Below are 6,000 nucleotides of genomic sequence, written 5' to 3' on the forward strand. Positions count from 1 at the left end.
TTTATTTGCTCACACTCCAGAGTGTATTTTACTGGTGCTCCAAGCCCAGTCTTCTGGGCTTCTCATTTGTTAGCTATAGCTGAAACTAGAGGAAAGAGAAGTAACATGTGTCCTTGCATACATTCTCATGTTGTCTGATCCCGGAATCCGTTAGTCTGCTTTATCTTTTTGTGGGTCTTCAAGCCTCCAATATTTCAGGTCACATTGTAGGTACTGTAGATGATGCTAGTTAGCAGTATGTTTCATCGCTGCATCACGTCAACAATGCAGAAACCCTTCAGTTTGTTTGTATGGTTTTGTTAGTGGAGTCACATTTTTGGAACAGTCAGATAGGCCGGTCGAACTGGAAACTTTCATGGAAACCTGAGCTAGGTCCATAATCAGACTACTTGCTTTTTATGGTCTTCTGATCTTTACCAACCATGCTGCAAAGGATTTACTGTGATTTTAAAGAACATTTTAAAGAGGAGGTGGTGGAGAAGCAGAATGTGAACTCCTCGTGCTTTTCATCTTTTTTTACATTTACAACATTTATCGGATGCCCTTATCCAGGGCAACTCTTCTGGTTCATAGGCGAGTGTGTTACCCACAAGTGGTTGTCATTGTGATACACTGCAGCACAGCACATAATGACACAATGAAATGTGTCCTCTGCTTTTAACCATCACCCTTGGTGAGCAGTGGGCAGCCATGAAAGGCGTCCAGGGAGCAGTGTGTGGGGACGGTGCTTTGCTCAGTGGTACCTCGGAAGTTCGTGATTTGAACCTGCGACCATTTCCTTTACCACTCTCTGTCACCTCGACATAGGACCAACATTTTGGAGTAACAACCAAAGAAAGCCACTGTTAGATTGTGTTATTTAGCCAGCTGATTATAGTCTGAATTGTGAACCCTCTTGAGAGGAGCTGAAATGTTAAGTTTGGCAGTTCAGTACGGGCCACTTCTGTCTCCAGCCGTACCAGTCATGTGAGTTGATTAATGTGCTGATACGCTCAGGAGCGCCATTGTAATCCATCATCGCCATTTCCCCCCATTCTCCCCCTAATCTCAGCATAATTCTAGTTTGCTTTCACGTAACAAATATTTTTTCCCTTGCTGCTATGGAGTGGGGGAACAGCCGCCAAAGTCATTAAGTCTTTTGGGGTTAAAAGTCACGAATGCGATTTGATTTCCATGCACTGCATTTCCTGGCCTTGCTCCTCCCAGCTCCTTCTCTCGCTCTTGAGTGACACACTGCCCTCCGTCCCTCAGTCACCCACGCATTGCAGGAAATGGACTAATTTGTACGTACCGTCCTAATCACGTTATTATGCGACTGCTGTTGCGGCTGGTCCACAGTTGGCCTCCTAATAAAGTGCACATTTCAGACGCGATGCATATTAAACCCACATGTCACAGCCACTTTGGACGAGAAGGGGGTGGGGAGCACACAAGTCAAAAGAAGAGCGCCTTTGTAGCGGCCCAGAGACACGGGAATCGTTACTTTTTTCCCCATTATTCCCCCTTCTCCCCAAAAGCGGTGGTGCACAGTAATGACCCCCCCATTATGTAATCTTTCAACTGTACAGTATCAAATCTAATTAGACACACCTTCCCCCCACCCCTTTCACTGCACAAACCACGCCACACCCCCCCTTTAATCAAAGCCTGCAGGACGACGATGTCCCCGTAATTCAATCAGGCGATATATGTCTTTAATGTTACACGCCGTCTGATTGCACATCTAAAGCAGGTATTGTGCGTTTCTGGGGAACTCCCCAAGGATCCAGAATTTTTCTTCACAAATCAAACGGCTGCTCGCCCCGCACTGAGGTAAGAGAACAAAAGGCCGCAAGTTGCAGAGGAAGGGTTTTTCCTCCAAGACGCCCTCAGATTCTGATGCAGCACAACCCCCCATAATTCCAGTAATCATTTGAGCCTCTCCTCAAGCAGTGCTGAGCTGCATCGACACGCAGTGCAATGAAAAAAAGCCGCCCATGTCTGCTGTCGGGACACAGAAAGTTAGTCTGTGGCTGGAGGAGATTTTCCAGTAGCAGTAACCTGAAACAATGTCTTAATTATGACTGGCCTGTAAGATCTGCATTGCTGGGGTCATGTGATCAAGTCTCGGGGTTGTTAAGTCGCGCTGGGGGCATTGATATACAGTGGGCCCCTGCGGCTCGTAAAAACCGCCAACTCCACCAACGCGAGCCAGGCTAACAAAACACTTTCCCCCTCTTGGTGTCACCCAGCACCTCTGAAATCCACCCCAGAAAGCAAAGCTCCCCTAACTCCATTCAAACGGCACCAAAGCCCTGCAACATGAGGTCATCCAATCCCCGGGCCACTCCCGGCTCCGCGGCCCCGTCAGAAGCCCTGTAACGCGATGAAGGTTCAAACACATCTGCAGCAGCGGCATGGAGTGCCATGCCAGAGAAAATGTGATTCCATGCTTCTTCCCACATCCCGCCATGGAGGCTGCAGTGGGACCAGAAGAACCTTATCTGGTTGAAGGCGGCACAGGTCCACGAAGACCACTGGGCTTCTGAATTTCCCATTTTGAGGCAGCTCAGTCCATTGCGGTCCCAGGGCAAATGTCGGCGATAGGCGGTGATGCTGAGATTACACAGGTCTGAACCTGGGAGCTCCGGTGAGGCCATATCTCCCCAGCCACACCAGGAAGCGGATGATGGATGAGCATCCGTGGCATCTGTGACTGATCTGGAGTAAATCCAGCCAACATTCACTTTCTCATATTTTCCTCCCGTCTTTGTTTGCCTCTCTTACGTCCCAACTCAAGTGAAGGCAAACTGGGTTTATTCTCTATCGGCTACAATCTTTGCGAGATTTCCAGGGCTCTTTCTGATTAAGGCATTGCCTTGTGTTTGAAATTCTCATCCATCTTTTGTTTTTAAAATCCTTCAAAATCAATTCAAATATTTGTGTCATGAATGGCTGTATTGTCTTTCTTAAGATCTGGAAGTGTGCTTGATGTTAAGCTAATCATCTTTTTAGACTTTTTTGTCATCTGCAAAGCAATTTAAGAGGAATCTCTGAGCTGTATCCTGAGCTGTGAGGGAACAAAATGAGACTTGCATTAATGGACCCAGACAGTAACACAAAAATACTACCAGTGGTGTGCACACCCTTACAAAGCAAACATATATTGCTATATAGTAGAATTTATATTGCAATACATTGGTAAATATATTTCAATATATGAGAAAGTTCCCCATATAATTGCAATGCATTTTTCAATATATAATCTTATTAAATGTAGGACATTTTTCAGTGTATATAATAATATATTAAATAGTATAAAAATGTATGAAAACGGCAATAATTGCAAAATGTTCATATATTGTCATATATCCAATTTCATATATTTATATATTGCTCACATATAAAATATATTATTATAGAATATATCAACATATATTACAATGTACTATGTATTGTGAAATCTATTTTTGTTTTTGCATATGGGCACACACACTCACCACTGAGCCACACAGCCATACCTCTGGACAAATTAGAGTCACTAATTCAGCTAGTGTATATGCTTTTGGATGGTGGGAGGAAACCAGAGAACCCAGAGAATATCTGGGCTAACATGGGGAGAGCAAGTAAATTCAGAGGTGGGAGGTGTGTTACAACACTAAAATGTTGTAAAATTATAATTTCTCTAGTCATTTAGAATCCCTTTTTTCTTTGTCATTCGTCTCTATCTAGACGTCTTCTCATCTAGTTGTGTGAACGAATCACTAGAGCTGGGCTACAGTGGGTGTGGAGCCAAATCTCAGGCCACTCCTGGTAAAATTACGACCCGGGTTTCCTCTTCCCGGTGTTTTCCTCGGCCCTTCCACCCTCCCTTCTCTCTCTCCACATGTGTTTGTAGAGCTGTGTCACAACCACTGCTATTTTATTAAGGCAATTAAATGGGCTGCTGTCATGAATGTTTGGCCTGGACCACAGTTGGGGCTACTTGGCCAAACCTGTGCAGTTTAAGGCTTTCCGCTCTGAGCGCGTCATTACGGATAATTGTTCCAGTATGATGTTCTCATTGTGAAGCGCTCCACTGTTTTCTTCCATTTCTTGGCCATTAGACCAGTTCCATGTAAGGGAAGAGGACTCAAGGTTGGCAGTGATTTGCACCCCTCGGTGGTAACCTTCCACACGGACAGGATGCAACAATTTGTCTTCTTTGTTTCTTCTCACAGTGAGCGCTGGTTGTGTCATCTGTCATCCTGTGAGCAAGAATGTTCCAGAGCCATGCGCACTAACAGCCCTGCACTAAGCATTCTAGCCCACAAATGTGACCCCGGCGTGAAACAGGGTAGGGGTCAGAGGTCAAAGAGCACAAACCACCCCCTCTGGCACGGCCAGATACACTGTTTGCTTTTTTGTTTGTGGGGTGCGGGGAATTAAATCAAATCTGTCCACAGGGGGGGACACTTTTCCACACCGGTCCAAATTTGACCAAACCTCGGCTCAGAACTTTAACATCATTAATCTCCTCAACAATGGCTGGCGTGTTCTCAGCGCGAAACCAGCAGAAGGATGGGCCTAATATTCCCCATCAGCTTGAATGCAGCGTGTTGATTCGAAGGGTTCTTTCTTACCATGTGTGTTTATCTTGGGTCTAACAGATGGATCTCGGATCCAGAGAGTGAAAAAAATTTCAGGAGGCTTTTTTTCCAAGGCCCGAGGGCACTGGGAATGCAGCAGGGGGAGGAGAAGGAGGAGAAGCTGATAAGGTCAGGGTCCGGCTGAACATCTCAGAAGTCATTTATCACAACAGCAACAATGAGAGCAGCCAGAAAACCAGGGGAGAGAAAGAGTGCATCTCAAGGAAAAGGGGGTGGTGATGGTGCAGAATGACCTACAGACAAGGAGTGACAGAGGGGAGGACAGAGGAAAGGAGGGTGCCTGAATAAATGTTAAGGGGAAAGCTGGGGGGTTTTTTGGTTTGGGAAGAAGACGTTCCTGTCATCGTTTTTGGCTCTTCTGTAGCTTTTGTGGAGGAACTGAAAATGCCTCTATAGGAGCCTGTTAAAGATAATAGCCATAAATAAGCCGGACCGGCAGAGAAGATCACTTCCACCACCCGAGGCCAGAGCTGAGATGGATCTAGTGCGTGCCTGTTATCTCACGATGCCCTGTAGGGGTTAGAACAGAGTTTAAGGTTTACAAGCAGGGTCACAGAGTCTGGTGTGAAAACCTCTAAACAGTGCAGCCGCGGACCTTTTCCCTCAGCCACAATGATTCATGGGAGTTCTTCTGCACGCAGGACAAAACAAGGGGAAAACTGAGATGGATAAAGCCAGAAGGGGAAAAGTCTAGAAAGAGAAAGGTTAAAAAGAGAGGGGGGGTTGGCCCTTGGCTGTTCTACTTCCCCTGCTGGCTCAGTGGGCCAGTGGGAGGGACGGAAGGGGTCATTAAAGAGCACTAATGACCTGATGATTGACGAGCTGGTGAGCCTCTGACCCCGTAATTAGAGAGGGGCCTGAGAACCAGCGGGCCCCACAGTGGAGGATTACAACTTTTTACTCAAATGACAACAGTGGCTAAAAACAGACGCTCCGACCGCCATCGCAGCTGTCCCGGTACTGACAGAGCGGACAGAAACAGGATAAACAGTTTTATCCCAAATCAAAACACGGAGACGTGGCCCGAAAGCCCTCCGAGACAAACAAAAATTAATTCATATAACATGACGTGCAGTGTTTGCTTATTCCGTGCAACGTTGGCCATGTTATGGTTAGGAGGGCCTTGGGGGATCCATGCCGACACCACACCATGATGCCATTGGTCATCGTGGATCAGGAGTCCACCAGGCTAATGAGGTCTTTAGGGGGCGTAGGTAATGAGTCACCGCATGCATAACCAGACCCCTCTTCACTGACCCGTCCACCACAGCGTCCACCTTTCACATCACACCTCTAATTACTGTGGCCTGGAACACCATGGGGGACTTGGGAAGGCCACATATGCACGCACACACACACACATGTTCCCGAA

The sequence above is a fragment of the Denticeps clupeoides genome, chromosome 19, assembly GCF_900700375.1.
Source record: "Denticeps clupeoides chromosome 19, fDenClu1.1, whole genome shotgun sequence".
NCBI lineage: Eukaryota > Metazoa > Chordata > Actinopteri > Clupeiformes > Denticipitidae > Denticeps > Denticeps clupeoides.